The sequence below is a fragment of the Ischnura elegans genome, chromosome 2 (genome assembly GCF_921293095.1).
Source record: "Ischnura elegans chromosome 2, ioIscEleg1.1, whole genome shotgun sequence".
Lineage (NCBI taxonomy): Eukaryota > Metazoa > Arthropoda > Insecta > Odonata > Coenagrionidae > Ischnura > Ischnura elegans.
Genome location: NC_060247.1, coordinates 115,382,902 through 115,402,360, shown reverse-complemented (window position 1 = coordinate 115,402,360; position 19,459 = coordinate 115,382,902).

The following is a 19,459-nucleotide window of genomic DNA, read 5'->3' as shown; positions in this document are numbered from 1 at the left end:
GATTGTATTACGTGAGCTACTAAGAGCTACTAACTTAGTATGCTACTAGCCAGCTCGGCAGCCGATACTCGGTAGCGATTTGGGTTCAACCCGCTAGGCTACGCTTGACAACACTGCATCTGACTCCTCCGCGGCGCGGAAAATTCGTAACACTATCAAACAAAAGAAATTGATTCAGAAAAATGCATTAACATTTTTACTTCATAATGGATAATTCGATGTGATATCGCATCTCAGACATATTTTTTGATTGCTGTACACAAAAAGTATGCAATACCTTTGTGAAAGGGTAGATTCATGAGTAATACCGAAGCATTTGTATGTTTGAGATGCAGTTATTGCTTTACAAACGGCCGTATATTTATTGATCATATACATTGCGTATTGTTTGCACTTCCGATATTTGTTTCCATTAGTGTATGCGTGATTAGTATGGAAAAACATAACTAGCAACGTCAGTATTATACATATCTGTACTCGGAAAGCAGAAATACACCTCAATGTCGGAGTAGAAACGAAAACTTTTGCAACGCAGAAATGAATCGTTAAGAAAATAACGTTGAGATAAATGTGTGAATGATACACATTTATTACGTTACAAACACCTACGTGCGAGCAATTAGTAACATATGTTTGCAACTCCTAAAATGTTAGTCAAGGAAACAACAATCTGCTTCGCTACATTTAAATATTTCAAATATTGATAGCGTGCGGATATATACGGCATATAGTTTACTAGAGGTGGTTAATGTAAAAAACAAAGCATAATTAACGTAACTTGTTTTACTTATTTATTGCTGATCATATCACAAATAGCACTACAACGCACACAACATTTCACTTCACATTTCACGAACTGTCTTTATGACACTTATAATCCGTACATTCTGAATCAACTGGTTCAATGAAAAGCTTGACTCACACTTAATTTAAAACACTATAACGTAACTCTAGTAAACAATGATAATCAGTTTTCCAATCACTCTGCACACACCAAAAGAATTTGCACTCGTTGACGTTCGAAAGAATTCTTCACATCTTACTTCCCACTCATCACTAATGATTTAGAATCAGTTGATGTTATTTCACATTACCATTACGTAGACAATGAAATAAATAGGCTGACAAAAAATTTTAAACCAGAAATTGTAACATCCACAAACTTCCAATCTCACTCTCCAGTCTCCACTATCACTCGTACCGTAACCAAAACAAAAACAACAGCGCAACGAAATACGCGAAATGTAAACACAGCCGAAAGCTCACGATAAGTCACAAGAATAAGTAATATAATCAAACAAAAATTATAAGCGTACAAGCGAATGAAAATTTATAAGCGTTTGCTGTATCCCTAAAGAACAACTGCTTCAAATATGAAACATATCCCCTTCGCAACATCTAGTAGATACCTTTGATCGAAATGGTTAAACCAGTATGAAAGAAATAAATAATTTTGTCGAAGCTCATACACTCACAAATCACTTCACTTGTCGCTTCACTCTTTACTTCATCGTCTATATGCAATCAATTCACTTAGGGGCGCATTGAATGTACAAATTGTGTTCACTTACACTAGAGGCACAAGTTCACTGCAAGTCGTAGCTTCCTCGCAGTTACGAAAAACTTTCAATTCCTGTCAACAATTACACTACATACGTTGCCTGCCGTACTTGAAGAATGGATTCTCGTATTCCATTTTGGCACAAATGCATAAAAACTCTATAACAGTATACAAATAAAACCGGAGTTCGATCATCCACAACGGTCCGCCATATTTAGTAGCTCCGTTAGACAAGGCCGGAGGGCGACTAAGAACCGGCTACTAAGATAGTAGCATACTAAGCTTAGTAGCCCTTACTAACGATCTATGAATACCATTTTGCTAGTATGCTACTACTTAGAACGCTACTTGGGCGTTAGTAGCTTACTAAGGAAACTATGAATACGGCCGTATGTGTCTTCACCAAAAAGCCCTACACTCCAGAGGAGACACTTCACCAGCCTTCTCTTGAAACTCGAAGTAGATTAACTAACAGATATATCAATGCGTTATTCTAACCTCTGCGCAGCGGCAGTCAGTGGGGTAGCCAGGAATATCGTTTGGGGGTGTCGAAAACCAGGGGGGAAATTAAAAAAATATGGTACTAAGTATACGGTTTTAAACTATTTTTAACACTTTGTTTTTTTTATTAAGTGTTTTTATATTTCCGGGGGACCGCACCCCCCAGACCTCCCCCTCGCTACGGCACCGGCTGTAGCTATCGAGGACCAGGGTACTTCTTTCAATCGAAGATAACATTTGTCCAAAAATGACAGAAAATATCCGATTGGAACATCATTACTATTTTTTAAGTCAACTAGAAATCAAAGGAAATTAATGTTTGGCGGAGCCGGCCTCAGTATCGTAAGGTGATCCATGCAAGGACGAAGGCGAACACTCAAGGTTTGATATTTATATATTTATCAACTGCTTTTTAAAAACCATGTTGCATTCTTCCTAGTCTGTTGGCCAAGAAATGATATTTTACATCAAAATGACGGCAAACTTCTGGTGAATTTATTCACTCTAATCAGGGTTTTCTCTTTATTTTTATTGACCCATTGAGTTACTTTCCCGCCATTAAGAAAGTTAACATTAATTTAATGAGGAAAAATCTGAAGTTGACCCAGCGTATGATGTTGTTTAATGGTTGCCGAGTTCGCAGCAAGGTCAGGTCATGAGGACGATGAACGATTTGGCAATCGAAACGTCGGCACTAATGGAGATCGAGGCCCGGCTGAATATCCTACAAACATTATCAGTAATTCAACGAGTTAGCAATTGAAGAGCAAGGTATTGGCTCTTATGAAAGAGAATAAATACAGCGAAACGTTAATATAATTCAGAATTAAGGAATTACTATTTCCTGACTAACATTCCTGAAAGGACCCAATACAACTCCCTTTTTGGCCCTGGGTATCCTTGTATACTCGCTTGCATTTCCTCTCCTGTGAAATATTAAATGTCTTCCCCCATTTTCCTATGTAGATTTTTTCTTGAAGTACAGTTCTTGGTATTTTTAAATTAATTAATACTACATACAATTTCAACGTTTAAGAGTTTTTTTTCCCATTTCTAAGCCTTGAATGAAAATGAAATTTTAGTTATAAAAAATGTACAAGGTTGTAATCGTGTATCACAGTGTTTTGGAGTGTATAAATATAAAAAAAATCAATCAATTTATCTGTAAATTAACATACAGGAACTCTTGTTTAACTTGCATAAATTTAAAATTCTATATAAGTCTCTAATTTTCATTTTTAATGCAAAATAGATCTATACTCCACAGCGTTATACTTTTATCATCTTCATTTATTTATTAAGTCGTCCACACACAGCATATTTGCCAGTTCAAGGTGGCACAATATAACTAACATAAAGAGTGCAAACATAATTAAGAAGAATAAAGAGTACAGACATTAAACATAATAAGCTTAATTAATAAAAATGCATTGAAAGTAATCTTATTGACCTTAAGAGTTTCTATTAAGATAGGAAGGGGCGCAGTTTGTATATTTGTGGTTAGAAAAAGAGAACGAGAATGTGGTCTGGAAAATTGTACGTGAATAATAGGATGCCAACAATTAATAAAACTCATTATGTTCTATTTCCAGGCTTAAACGTTCGCTTAAGTTCATGTGCATCGACGTTACGTGTTCGTAAAAATATGCCGATTGCTTTTTGAAATAATTTCGGGACCGATGAGAACTGGGCAGTTCAAATGACAATTTTCTTATATTCTAGGTGAATTCATCAGTAACACACACAGACTAGCTCCTTCCGTGAATTCATCTTCAATAAACACAACATAATGTGGATGAATATATTTCCGGTGGCTCATTTAGATAGCAGGTAGAGCTGAAGAGATGCAATGCATATTGTAGATCAGTCAGTCATTTAAAATAACATGGAATATTTACAGCGAAGATTTTATAGGGATACTACTCACTAATTATCTAAGAGAAGGGTATTTTTTATCTATAGCAGTTCTAAATCCAGAGCGGTTGGAGCAGAGAAAAAATTAATCGTTCTCATAGTGATAAATTCACTTATACCCTACGAATGAAGATGAATTATAAGGTAAACATTCACTTCGATCATGCACGCTCCATTGCATTGATACACGTAACGTAGCAATGGGTGCCACAACTTATTTTTCGTTCATAAAACCATTTTGAAGCCTTTGTTTCCATTCATGCATGCTTCCAGTGTTTTTGACCCACTCACCCCTTTCATCAAATTTGTTTTTCCAAAAAAAATAATGACGGACCATCATCCAAATATATGCCACAGTGAAGAAGTATTTAACAATGCTGTTGAAAAACGGGCTGCTGCGGCGGCTAGATGTTGGCTTCCCACCCTGTGGTTTCGGGTTCGAATTCCGGCGGTGGCGGGTGTTTTTCATTCAAGCCCAGTCCTTGCTTTAGTGCTTTGCGGAAGTCGCTTCAAGTGTAACATTCCATCCGTCGGATAGGACGTCAACCCGTGGTTCCCTTGACGTTTTGCGTTAAGAGCAGGCTAATCCCAACGCCGGGTATCAATCCACCCTTCCTGCGCTACCCTTCCCTCATGGCGCACATTACTTCAGTTGCCGGTCCCCTCATCCAAATTCCATACCAACAATACCTTCTGTACCACAAGTAAAAGGGATGTGAGCTCATCAAATACTACACCAACTAGTGCTAGCGTCAGCAATGTTGGTGAAAGGCAGAAATAATCATTTGAACGTGGTCTGCAAACGATTGAACGAATAAAAAAACTGCGGTCGGAGAAATGAAACTATTAAAAATTTCGCGCTCTGATTTAATTCCAGAAGAGTGGCTAATTATATAGAGTGATTGAAATTTATTTAAAGGCAGGTAATAGAGAGCAGTTTAAAAATATATTTTAAAAAACAAGGCCGCGTACGGGGAAGGGTATAAAATAAGAGAGCGAGGGCGCAGTGCGGAGTCGATTACAATGGAAACGCGGACCAAACTTCAGATAAGAGAGGGATAGATATATATATAGAGAGAGAGAGAGAGAGCGGGTGGGGGTCGTGGAGGGGGTGGGGGGCGGAAGGGTTTCCGTATATCCGACACAGATGGTTTGCCGGCAAAATACGTCCCTCTTTTTTTCGAAAAAAAAGAAGAGGAAGAAGAAATAATAAAAACGAGGAGGCCCGAGTGTTAAAATGGAAAAAGCTCCTGGGAGTGGAGATAACTCATCTCTCTTCCTCCCCCTCATATCTGCACATCTCCCCTTCCACCTCCCAGTGGACCGCCGATCATCATGGTCGTCGTCATGGCTCCGAAAAGAGATGCTACGCGTGGGGTGGGATGGTATCGCTCCCGGCCAATATAATACCCGATCACCCTTTCATCCGACGGTCCGCGGTCGGTCGCTCTCCGCTTGAAAGGGGTGGGTTGAGGGGGTTGGGGGAGCAGCGATAAGTGACGCGGAGGTGGGTGGGGGGGAGGGGAGCAGGGCGGTGTGCATAATTGAGCGAGCTGGCCTATCTCTCTCTCTCTCTGCACGCTCACTCACATACAGACACACTCCACGTTGGCACACACAGACGGACGGGCACATGGGTCGACAGGTGAAAATGGGGGAGGACGGGAGACAGGGTTTTGGATGGGGGGAAACGCGCGCTTTGTGCCCGCCAAACGAACGCGGCTGCACGGAGAGGAAAAACAATATGCATAGTCGATGATGGATAGTCACTCACTCCACCCAATCACACACCCCCGAACCCCCTACACTCACATTCGCCATTCTCATTCCACCCCCACTCATACACTTAATCCATTTTCGAGACATATTTCGCTCAGTTTATTAATTCCTTATGTAAAGTGTAGAATTTTGTTTTCAAGAATGATTCTTATTATTCTTTATTAAACTCATATTACTATACCCATGCACTTCATCCATTTTCGAGACATATTTCGCTGAGTTTATGAATTCCTTTTGTAATGCTTTGGATTTTATTTTCAAGAACGATTCTTATTATTCTTTATTAAACTCATACACTTCAACCATTTTCGAGACATATTTCGCTATGTTTATTAATTCCTTATACAATGTTTTGGATTTTATTTTCAATAATGATTCTTATTATTCTTTATTTAACTCATATTAGCATACTCATACATTTCATCCATTTTCGAGGCATATTTCACTCTGTTCATTACTTCCTTATGTAATTTTTTGGATTTTATTTTCAAGAACAATTCTTATTATTTTTTATTAAATAATGGTTATCATTTTCAGCAATCATTCTTCGGATTAGAAGTTTGGGTACCAAAAGAGAATGAATTAAGGCAGATTGAATCGTCGGAAATGAAATTTTAAGCTCAGTGAAGGGCTGAACAAGATTGGATAAATTAATAAATACTCAAGAGATGAACTGGGTGTCCAGGCAGTCGCAGATAAATTACAAGAATACAAACACAGGTGGAAGGAGCATATACTTCGAATGCTAAATGAAATAATTCCAAAACAAGCGATGGAATATCAACCAATTGGCAAGAGAAGTGTTGGAGGACCAAGAAAAAGATGGTAATGTGGAGCCGGAATAGGCTTAGTAGCCTAATCCTGGAAGGAAGAAGAAGATTTTTAGCAATAATCCCTGAGTATATTTAAGTAACTAGGCCTGGGTCGGTTAAATAACAATTCAGTCGGGCCAGAAATTATCGCCTTAAAATTAAAAAAATTACTATTGAAACACCAAAATTCATTGTGAGCGTAAGTTTATATTTGAATAGGTTCCGAAGTGTTAAAGCTTTATACGCTTATTAAAAATCGGTTCGCGGTTGCGTTTTATAGGAAAGAAGATATGATAAGGAGTAAAGAAAGCCAAATAAAATTATTTTCGTGAAGAAAAACAATATTCATAGTCAATGATGGTCACTCTACACCCAATCACACCCTCCACCCCCAACACTCAGATTCACTATACCCATTCCTTCCCCCACACATGCATTTCATCCATATTTCATATTACATATCCTGAGACATATTTCGCTCAGCTATATTTTTTTCTTATACGAGGCTTTTATTTTCAATAATAATTCCTGGTGTATGGTTACACTAATTATTAATTTAAATTTTAGGATAATATCTTTGAAGCCTGGGGTAGCTAAAAAATAATGATATATTGGTGGCACCAGTTATCGTCTGAAACTTCTAAAAGTAACCGTTGAAAAGCCATAAGCATATATTTATTTGAACAGGACCAAATGTGTTAAAATGTCGTATGCTTCACTGTTGAAACACCAACATGTACGCTTATCGTATCTTTATTTGCATGAGTCTCAATAGTATAGGTACTTATGTACAAAATTGGCGGTGTATTTTACAGGCAAGACAATATGATTAGGATATAATAAATACAAATGAAAGTATTTTGGAGAGGAAAAAAATGCATAGTCTATGACGGATACTCACTCCACCCAATCACACTCACATTCACCATTTCCATTCCTCCACTTAACTCATACATCACTGCCTTCATCCATTTTCGATACATATTTAGCTCAGTTATAAATTCCTCGTATGATGTGTAGACTTTTATTTTCAGTAATAATTCCTGGAGTATAGATAACTAATTAATAACTTTACGTTATTTAGGGCAATATTTTTATGGAACCGTGAGTTGGTTTAATAATTATTCAGTGGGATCACTATCGCCTGAAACTTTAAAAAATTACCGTTGAAACACTTAAAGAGTGTCTTTATTTGAAAATGTGCAAATGCAAACTTTGTACGCTTTTTAAAACCCGCTTGGGATTGCGCTACACAGGCAAGACAATATTATGAGGAGACAGGAATGTCAAATGAAAGTATTTTGGAGAGGAAAAAAATATGCATAATCGATGATGGTTAGTTATTGCACCCAATCAAACTCATATTTAATTCAAATTCACCATTCCCATTTTAAATTTGAATTTTTTGAGTTACAGATTTCATTAGCTTCAGGAATTGACGGAAAAACTAACATTTATGGGTGGGTGAGGGAAAGGCTCACCACATAGTAAATCAGAGGCGAGTTTGATACATTCAGGGTGGACAGGGCCAGTCGCTTACTCCAGGAAAACTAGCTATTCACGAAGAGGATTGTGTGGAAGGGATTGTGAAGGCTTCACACTGGATTTGAAACCATTCGATTTACATCCGAGCACTCAACCCATTTAGCTGACAAGCTACTCCCATCCCCCTACCCAAAATGATAAATACAATATGTATGTTGCTATTTTCCATGAGATATGGACGATAAAAATTATATCAATTCCTCGACAACGTTTCGACCGTCATACTGCCATCGTCAATACTGGGATACTGGGAAACAAAACTCACTAATTTAGTATTTCAACATACATTTCATTACTATTGATCAATAAAAATACAGGCCTTTGAGACTAGGAGCTGGGGGAGAACGCTGGAATTAAAATAGACGGACAGGAGGAGGAAGAAGGAGGCATGAAGGAGAATAGTAGTATAAAGAACACTAATTATGGAAAACTGTACACCAAAGAAGGCTTAGAAGTAAGTATGGTTGCAAAATTAACTAAAATTGGAAATATTTATTTCTTCCAACAAACGCTTCGATACCAAAGACGAATTGATGAATTTGACAAGGAAAATTCAACTGTAGACAATATTTCCTCTTTATTTAACTCTATTGTGAAAATACAGAGTTATGATAGTAAATATATTTCTTCAGTCATGTTAAAACTCTAAGTTCTTCTAATGAACGTAATTTTATCACTATGCGATAGTTTGAACAGTAAATGTGTCTTTGGGGGTTTTACTATCGCCCAAAACCTTCTAAGAAGTGTGAGTAACGATTTATTTGTAACTAATCTCATGTAGGAAAATATTTCCTAAATAAAACACATTATAAGAGAAAGATGAAGCAAATATCGCTTTTCCCTCTGCACGAAATATCTAATCGTTGGAAGCAGAGCTTAACGTTCTTCTATTTATGAATTGATTCTATAACTTATTTCATTAGAGAGACGACTCCAAATTGTATTTTCAGCGATATACCAATGCTCAATTTTAAATTTATAGGATTATAAATTTACATAGGTTTTGATAATGACGCAAAACATAATATTGGTCTGCATAAAATACGCCCTTGTTGTCACAGGACTCGCTGTTCGTGGTACCGTCGCTCGCGATTTCCTAGCATTCCCTTTTGGCCCGCGATCGACGCGCGCCGCGCTGCCTTTGGTTGGATTCACGTATTTTCTAGTGCGCCCGCGTGCGTGCAGATGGCTCACCCACCGCTCTCTACATTCCCCACCCTCCTCTTCCATTCCCACACAACCGCGCACTCCACGACTCTTTTTATGGTTTTTGATGAAACTGACCATATTTTTGTTTCGCCCGCTCATCACGCGCCAGCCGTGCGCCGCGGAGTACGCCAAAGAGTGCGCTCGGACCGATTCGCTTTTTTTTTTACTGTGCGCTTCCAATTTTTCCCGTCAGAGGGAGATTGGAAACTCGAGGGGGGGATGGCGGCGTTGCTGCCAGTATTTCCGCTCTTTTTTCATCAGAGAGCGCCGGCCAAAAATAAAAAACGATTGCCAATCGTTCTTCATTTTTTCCTCTCAAGTTTCCAGAGTTGCTGTCGACGTTGCTGGTGGGTATTATTATTATTGTTATCGTCATTTTTTTATTGTTTTCCGTTTGAAATTGCTTCCGTTGCGATACTCGAGCCGCTCCAAAAAAATAAAATCTCGCTTCAATTTCGTACCCTTCTTTTTCCGCCATCCCTTTCCTCGTCACACATGCTGCAATCCGCGTTTGCAAAAAAAATTGCCCATCCCTCTCCGCTATATGTTTCCCTCATCTGCCGCTTTCGCGTGGCGGCGCTTGCGGCGGCGGCGTGTGCGTGCCTGAGTTTCGGTGCCAACCTCCAATATGCATTGTGCTCCGAAACAGTAATTACGGGCGGATGGCTATAAAAAGTCACAAAAAGAGAAGCGGCAGTTCCTTCATCCTTTAATATTTTATGTCACGTTCGGTCAGCTCAAAGCTTTTATGGCGGAGGTTTTTTTTCATCCAGGCATATTGTTTCCCAAAGATTTCGCTGCCAGTCATATTTAGAGTGAAAATTTCATCAGTTAGCACGTTAAAATATATTTACCTTAACGTAATGTTATACATTTAAACGAAAAAAGTCAATATTCCATAAATTAAAGAAATTTGAGAGGACTAAATATTAGAATTTTGTAGAGGAGCATAAAAGAATAATCTCCTTGAGGGCATCATTGTTATTGACGATGTTCATTTAAATAACTAATTTATGCTGAATGATTTATTTCCGCCGAGATGATGAAATTAATAATACAATAAATGTACAAGATAATATGATAAATCCGATGCTTTTCCGGCCTCGGTGGAGGCGGCGTACAACCCTTGCTTGCCAAACCGAAGATCGCGGGTTCGATTCCCTCCTGGATATTTATGATATTCCATAGTCATTTATTGTAGCGCCTCGATTCATAAATCAATTAATACTGTTTTTGGGGTGATGAGCATAATTAAATAGAGTATTTTATTCCCTCTTATTGAGTAATCTACGAGATACTTAAATCTAGTATATAAATTTAAAGGTAAAAGTATTAACGGCCCAAATTTTGTAACTTAATGCATAATACTGATTCTTCACCGGACAAAATTAGTGTTAGAATTTTAATTCTAGGTAAAACATTATTTGGAGTAATTTCTGAATCAACTTCACTCGTCTCCTGTTCATAAAAGAAAATATGTTTTAGTATGTTTGTCCTTCAACAAAGTTTACGTTTTTGATGCCACTGACAATGAGTTGAGGAACTATGCTAATTACAAATTCACGATAGGAAGCCAAATTTTTCAGGGGAGATATCGTTAGGTGACATATACGGTGGTTTTTCCACAGTCAATTTGAAAAAAGATCGAGGTGTGGTATGGTATTTGGAGGAGGCGAATGACAGCTTACGTCATTTGCGTCATGAGGGAAGTGGTAGGTAAGGAAGGGTGGAGAGAAACCGGCAGCGCCGGCATTAACCTGCTCTTAACGAAAGGCGCCAAGGGGACCACGGCTTAACGACCCATCCGACGGACGGAGTGTTGCGCTTAAAATGTTCTCCACACAATATTCAAGCAGGGAGGGGCAGTCTCTGAAAATTCTCTGCCACCGCCGGGATTTGAACCCGAGCTCGCCGAGTGGGAAGCCAACACTCTAGCCACCGCACCAACCCGATCCCCAAAAATATCGGGTCTTATAATAATAACAAATATTTGACCCGCGATGCGACAGTCCCTCAGTATGAATGCAATACGGCTCCTACCGCGTACTTCCTCGAGCATAGCAAACGGAGTTGAAAATTCAAATGTGAATGGGACTTTATCTTCATCACTGTGCGGTATTGTTGCCTCGCGGGTTGCATAAATCTAGGCCTTTTACTAGAGTTCGTTTAAAATATCTTTGGGACTGAGGGGCAGGCCCAAGACTTTTTATTAGTGAGGGCGTATGTCACGTGATTGGCTTAAAACCAACCAAAATGTGATTGGCGTAGCCTAGCCTAGCCTCCGGGAAATTCAGTCGCTTTCAGACCTCCGTGGTGCTCGCTTCGTAAGTTAGCAGTGTTGCCAAGTGGTGAGAGGGTTTTTGAGACATTCCTTCGTTTCCATGCACTGACAAAGTCATTTGAGGAAAAATGGCAACGCCCGCCTCTCTCTCTCTCTTTCCCCATCCGACATCCAAAAATCGCAGGTCCTGCCTCTTGCCGCTCGAAACATTCCAAGCTTACAAGACTGGTCCAATCGCAGAGATATTTGAAAAGGATCATAGTACTCTCTATCTATAATATCTCGAACACTAAGCCTATCTCCTACAGTTTCATTTTCTATCACACTGGAAAGTTGGAATGAGATCTGGTGGTGGCATATTGGTACCTTCCCTTGCCATAAAATCATCACATCTAATTAATATAGCTCCGGGGTGGAAGATTCTGTGGAAGTACAGAGATTATCCCTTCTCGGTACAGAGAAGCTGAAGATGAAACTTATCCTAAGAACTTCACGAGCTCCATCACTTAAAATCCTCAGGGTCTCTTTGCTACCCCAGCACAAAGAGCTCAAATTCGAGGCTCAAGCGAAATAGCAGCTATTGGTCAGCATGTGAATATCATATACAATACTGCATTTGCCAATATGAGGAATATACAAACGTATTTATTATTTTTCCCCATGCCTCCACCAACTAGATTAATTTGAGATTTGGTATACATACTAATAATACTGGTTAAATGATACGGGTAGAAATAATGACGAATTCGATTAATAAATAGTACACTTCATACCTATGAAGAAGTGAGCAACATTTGGTCATGCAAAGTCGCATGCAATCAATAAAAAAACCTGATATACGTCCGTAGAACAAAATAATTCTACTCTCTCTCTGCTCTTTTCATCTAATAGAATACCACATAGAATACTCAATCAAGACATTTGGTAGTCATTTAGTATTATATTGAAAGAAAAGGTGAGTATGATGTCCAAACGCATTGAATGAATGTACTGAAGAGCACTTCCCAAAGTGTGTACCCGTCCAAGTGCGTCCTTAATCCACGTTCCATGCTCCAGGTACATTCCCCGTCCCCCCCAAGGAAACCATTTTCCGCAAAAATGGAACGAAATAAGGTTTACGTTCCACCGTCTTAAAAGAATTCTGATCCTCCCCACAATACCCTTCGCTATATATATATAAAAGGGCCCATACTCCTTCCTTTCTTTGCCCACCGTGATCTCTCCTACCTCATACCCTCCAAAAAAAGCAACCGCCATTTCCTCAATCAGCACACGGAGAGTTGGGGAGGGAAAGGATTTATATATAAAAATGTGGATATGTATATAATATAGTATATGTAGTAGTATAGTATACATATATATGTGTGTGTGCGCTCTAGTACGTGTGAGTTTGGGCTAGTGCGTTTGTATCCGGAGTGGTGGGCCCCCGTAAAAATCCCTATTCCCACCCCCCCTGCCCCCTCTCTCCGCCTTGGGTTCGGATTGGCAGGAAATGGACTCTGGGCCCCCTAACGACGGTCATCTCGCCACTTTTGATCCAATTTGCTCAATCCTCCTCCTTTTCTACTCCATTCCCTTCTTCACCTCACTACGTGCCCCACTGGCTAGAGGCGCCATCAGCGGCCTTACCGCGTAACTTCCTCGTTCGACAGTAGGATTTTTTTCCTACAGTTACCTACGTCACGAGGAATACGACGCTGTCGGATTGACATACAACTGTTGAAATGAAAAGAATGTTTATTTCATATCTATAATTTTATACGAACTTTACGTCGCGATGCGATATCGTCTGGTGAAGTTTATGACGAAGGAACGGGTCGTATAAAATTATACATGTGAAATTTACGAATGTTTTCATTTCACCATGAAGCAATTTCACAAATTCACGCCGCAAACTATGAATATATTTAAATCCTCCGCTGCCTGATATTTGTCGGAAATCAACTCGTATCTCCATTGGTCGGAAGAATTTTATTTCTTCCTTCAAATGATCGAGGTACGAATGTCGGTGCAGCTTCCAGACATTAATTAATAATTATTTGAATACTCTCTATAACATTTTGCGCAAAACTATGCTAAATAAATAAGTAAAATCAAATAACTTACTCGTGGAGTAGCGTTTTTCCCCGTTTTTCCTCAGAGAACTCCAATCGGGAGCCTTGCTCACGAGTTCCTTCGAGAATGGGTGAGAAAACCTAATGCCTACTGCTATATTTCGCGAATATTTCCGATGTGTTCCGTTCAGCACGACCGACTCTAGCCTAATCCGAGTTCCCCACTGACATAAGAGTCGTGTGTCTTGCGGATGCCCTACAAGTCATCCACAGGGACAGGATCCAATGCAATCGAGAGGAGCTGTCCGACAGCGGAGATAACATCACGTCCGAGGCAATAATGCAGCATTCGCCCGAAGTAAATCCACAACGATGAAGCCGATTTACAGATAAAATAGCGAAAAATAAAATTAATCGTTTAACGAAAAATCAGTTTGTTTTTAAAAAATTAACGCATACTGAATGCCATCTATCAATCGTCTGTAGAAATAACAACTTATGGCCTCACATGCCGTATCATAATCAGTGATTCGATGTAAAGAAGTAAAAATAATGGAAATACTGTTTAAAATTAAATATTTGGTAATTTTTACTTGCAATCATTACATTTTCAAAAAGTATTTTTTTGTAATCTGCTCCAAAGCTTGTGCGAGTAATCCATAATTTCAATTCCACGCGCCCTGATCAAAAGGCAGCTCCAGCTATATTAACCTTATCCACAGTCGTAAATTGTTGGTAGAACATATTTATTTATGCCTAAAATGCCAAAGAACAAACATTTTTACCTATAGTTTTTTGCAATGGCATTCAATAATAATTAATATCCTGATTAGCGTTTTAGTACTCCCTGTTTGAGAAAATATTGAAAACTAATGCACAATGTTCCGGGGAACAATTGAAAGCACTCATTATCTTCGCCAGTATTTACTAAGGTTCCGCACTATTGTTTTCCTGTTAACGCCGACAGTGATTCCTTGGTAATATAAAAAAGTCACGCTTAATGCTTCCAACAGTCAATTTATTGATAATGTTCATAGACCGGAGTTTATCCTCGTCCACCCTCTCGGGTCCTAAGGGGGTCGGTTTAGTGCAGTGACTAAAGTGTCGGCTCCACACACCATCGAATTCCGGATTCGAAACCCGGCGGTAGCAAAAACTACGCGAATTGTTTACAAGGCACCTTTCATCAGGAGCAGGGTAATTCCTACGCCGGATTTCTCTACATCCCTTCCTCATAGAGCAAACGACTTAAGCTGTCGGTCACCTCCTTCAAATACCACGCCATAGCGTTTTCGCGCTTAACCAGTGGGAAAAAACGTAAGAAAAAAATTAGCTTCAAAGAAAATGATTGTACTGCATTGTAAATTCAAATGAAATGCATACGTTGACTCGACAAAGGCGCATGATCGTCTACAACAATCTACACTTTCTGGTCACCGCCAATGATGCCTCGTTCAGATTACGATTGTCCAAACGATCGTCCTAACGATAGTCGGCCGAACTAGCATTGTGAATCCATGTCCTGGCAATAGTTACCTTTGTCCCAAACGTAGCCACTTTACGATGGTTAGGCGCTGGGAGACCAGAAGAGGAAGCGACAAGAGAAAGACGAAAGTTCGTAAAGCTCCTTTCGATTTATTTTTTTCATGGATTTGTACAACCAAGGAAGAATATGAGCGGAAGAAAAATTATTCGTTAAATACACGTTCACCCAAGAAATATCTTGGCCCTGCATACCTCAACAGCTTTGCTAACCGTCAATTTCTCGTCCACTTTAGATGTCAGCACTAGAGGGCAGCACAGATTTTAACCATCGTTGTGTGAATGCACCATAGTTCCAACGATTGCTGGAACAATCGTAATCTGAGCGAGGCATAATAGACAAACAAAACGAAAGACAAACGAAAAGTTCCCTCCATCCAATGGCCGGCAAAGGAGTGCAACACAAACATATTGACTCCAATGCATATCATCGGGTCCCGGAGCGAGGAGAAATTGCTGCTATAGCGGCTGCTTGTAGGAGGTTGCCACTAGTCCTGCGAGTCGTCTTGGTCGAGGCGTGGGAGAAGGCACGTCGCGATTTCTCGTAAGGTCACGTCCGCACCTCGAGAGAGACACGCGCGAGTTATATTGTCGGGAGCATCGCCACCGCCCAGATGCGATGGCGATGACGGCCCCTACGAGGGGGAAGAGAGTGATGGGGCACGAGATGCATCCACCTGCCCCCACCTTCCCGCTTCATCCACGAGAAAACAACGAAAAAATACATCCCAAACCTGCTCCCGGGTTTTTACCGCCGACCGCACCCGCGATAGCGAAGAAGCGAAGAGATTGCGGCTTCAGAGTAACTCGGATTATTTTATTATTATCTTATAATCAATTATTTCTTTGAGTGTAGGCCAGTGAAATGAAATGCAAAACGTTTGCCGACGTTTCGATGTTATATTATTAACTAGTGACGGGAGAAGCAAGAAAAAAATTATCAGCAGAATAGCCCAGGCGAAGAGAGCATTCCACCAAAAGAGAGACCTGCTTACAGCGGGAAACTTAAATATGGAAGTAAAGAAACAATTTATAAGAACCTACATCTGGAGTATGCTCCTATACGGAAGTGAGGCATGGACAATGACCGCAGCGGAGAAAGCAATGATAGAGGCCTTTGAAATGTGGTGCTACAGAAGAATGATGAAAATCAAATGGATCGACCGAGTTAGTAACGAGGAAGTCCTAAGAAGGGTAGGAGAGAAGAGAAGCCTCATGAAAACCTTAATAAGAAGACGGAACAACCTTATAGGCCACATCTTGAGACATGATGGCCTGATGAAGACAATCGTTGACGGACAAGTGGAAGGCAAGAACGGAAAAGGAAGACCTCGAACAAAATATATGGAACAAGTAAAGAGAGATGTGAAAGAGAAGAAATACGTAGGTGTGAAAAGATTAGCTGATAGGAGAACTGAGTGGAGAGCTGCGTCAAACCAATCCTAGGATTGTTGACCAGTGATGATGATTATGTTTTCATCAGGGCTATGGATAATGGTAACGATAAATTAATGCATTGTAAGACCCCCGATGCTCTAAGGGGTGTCGCCGATCCATTGGCAGGGATTTTTGAAAGGAAACTCATAGACTACGGAGAGATGATTTTATTATTCTACTCGTTTACATTCTTCGCCGCCACGCGTCCGACTCCGCGACGTTCGTTGTCCAACGGCCCCCCTCAGCTGACCTCCCCTCCTCCCCCTTCCTCATCCTCAGCCATCGTCTTTCTCCTTCACCCAGCTCTGCAGTTTCCCACGGGAGGATGGAAGATGAGCGTAAAGAGACTCGACTCTTCGCAGTGACAGAAACGCATGACTCGGGAAAAATATGGAGTGTGTAGGTGATGGGTTGGGGGCGTGAAAAGGGTGGGACCGGAAGTTGAGTCTGCTGTTTCTGTCTCTTACAGCATGAAGATATGAACAATTTTTATAATGGTATTCTTTTACAATAGCAAAATATAAATTCTATTGTACAGAAATTAAAAAGAAAAGATAAGAATTCTGACGTTGAATGGCTCTACCTAAGTGCAATGTAAATTGAATGTGAAGTGAATAATTCCAGCAAAATATTAAATTCTATTCGAATTATTCAACTTCTACAGTACTTCAATTACTGGAAGAACTTACAATAATGAGAAAATCACTGGATCATTCTCCTCATAGGTTGGTATTCCCTTCCTATAGGAAATTGAAATCTAGTTTCACAAGTGGCGGCTCGCATTGCTTTAATGACGGCGCCAGATTTTTCCATCCCTCATTTTTCCTCTCGTGCCTCTTCCCTGCCGGGCTCCTTAATCATGGTGGAAGCTCTTTCCTCTTATCCTTCACGTTCCCTGTCCTACTCTTGAGGTGCAGAATACGAAATTCTTGGAGACGTAGACCCGGCATCAGGATTGCATCCTTGCGGTATCCCTGCAGGATCCTTTTCCAAATGTACCTACCTCAAAGACTATACTTGCCTTTCCGTGCTAAACCATCTCGAAATTGCACATTTTTATACAGATTCCATTGGCTACTCCTGTCTAAGCACAAGAAAAATATTTAATACACCCGGAATGTATAGCCGGATCCTTTTCCAAATGTACCTACCTCAATGAATACTTGTCTTTCCGTGCTACACCATCTCGATATTGCACATTTTTATACATTGGCTACTCCTGTCTTAACACAGGAAAAATATTGAATATAGCCGTAATTTATACGCCGTTTCGACAAAAAAAACGATTTAGCATTCGTTATACCCCAGAAACCATGATAAAAAATTAACTTTGACAATTCAGCGGACTGCTCTTTGATTAATTGACAAATAAATGCTGTAATTGAAGTCAACATCATGTTAGCAACATGAAAATGGCACTGCGGTAGGCTAGGTAGACGGAAATTGTGTTAAATTAAAGATGCAAGGATTGAATTATTCAAAATCAAACGCAAATATTCCGAAGAGGAAAAATCGTTTTCCAAGGCCTGGATTCGAACTCAGGTTTTCCAAATTCACATTCATAACTACTCCGGTCACCCGCAGAAAATCTTTGCATCCGTCGTATCCCCTCCATGTGGCAATCTGCTGATTTTTATAGCAAATAACAGTACATATAAGTATTAATCGTATGAAGAAGTGAACATCGGTAGAATAAAACATGCGGTGCATAATAATAATGGGATTCATCGCTCTATTGCATGAAATGCAAGCCTTTCTACATCCAGGCGGGCATCGAGATCAGTGGAGAAGAGGAAGCTTCCATTGTTGCCGCAGCGGATGCATTTGAAAGACTTTCTCATGAAAATAACACACACCGATGATTAAGTTATCTGTGACATACTTTGTGAAAGGGTATTTTCATGAAAAATGGAGGAAAATGTAGAGTAAAATGGTGGACAGGTGGGTGGGACTCGTGTGTCATTTTTTTCCTCGTAGGCACGCTCTCTGCCGATATCCACATTTCCTGCAGAGTGGGCTGAGAGAAAATGATTCAGGAAAGTGAGCCAATTCCTGCAAAGCTATGAGTCTGAAAATAATACCAAACACAATTAATAACCAATAATATGGTCTCAATGGTATTTAATAGATGTGAGCTTCGTAATAACTTGGCCGAGCCAAAACAAACGTATAAGATATGGTCATAAGGTATGGGAAAACCATTTATTGCGAAAGCTTCCACGATAAATGGTTGATTTTATCATGTTTTTCGGGATTTCTCCGAGTTTTTTTTATCTGAGAACAACGACCAACCCGGTGACAACTCGTAAAACATAATCGAAGCATGAGAAAACTAAATTCGAAGTAGTCAGCAAGGTAATTCAGAGGGAATAAATAGCGTTACGTTGAAGTCAAACCGATTGACGAAAAGGAGCATGAGTTTAGAAGTGATCAACCAATGCCTAAGAGACATGGTTCACCATTGAACGTAAGAAACTGAAAATCGGAGAACTGAAAGTAAAGCTGCAACAAGTTAACCTGATGACCAGTGATTTTTGAGAAGTAACACGACCGCTCTGCCATTATAGGAACCTCGGAAAGCCAAAGTTGTCCTAATATTTGACCTCTTTGATTTCTCAGAAGGTCAAACCGGGAAAAAAATTAAGAAAATAAGGCTATTAAGACTAACTGTGCCAAGCTATATCTCAGCCCTCCGATGCTCGGTAATAGCGATTCTTTCCGGGAACAAAATGGCGAGCTCAAGTTTTCAGGAACTTTATATCCATGAATACCTGGATATGTATGCACGGGTAAATAATCACTTTGGACTGATATCGAAAAAAGG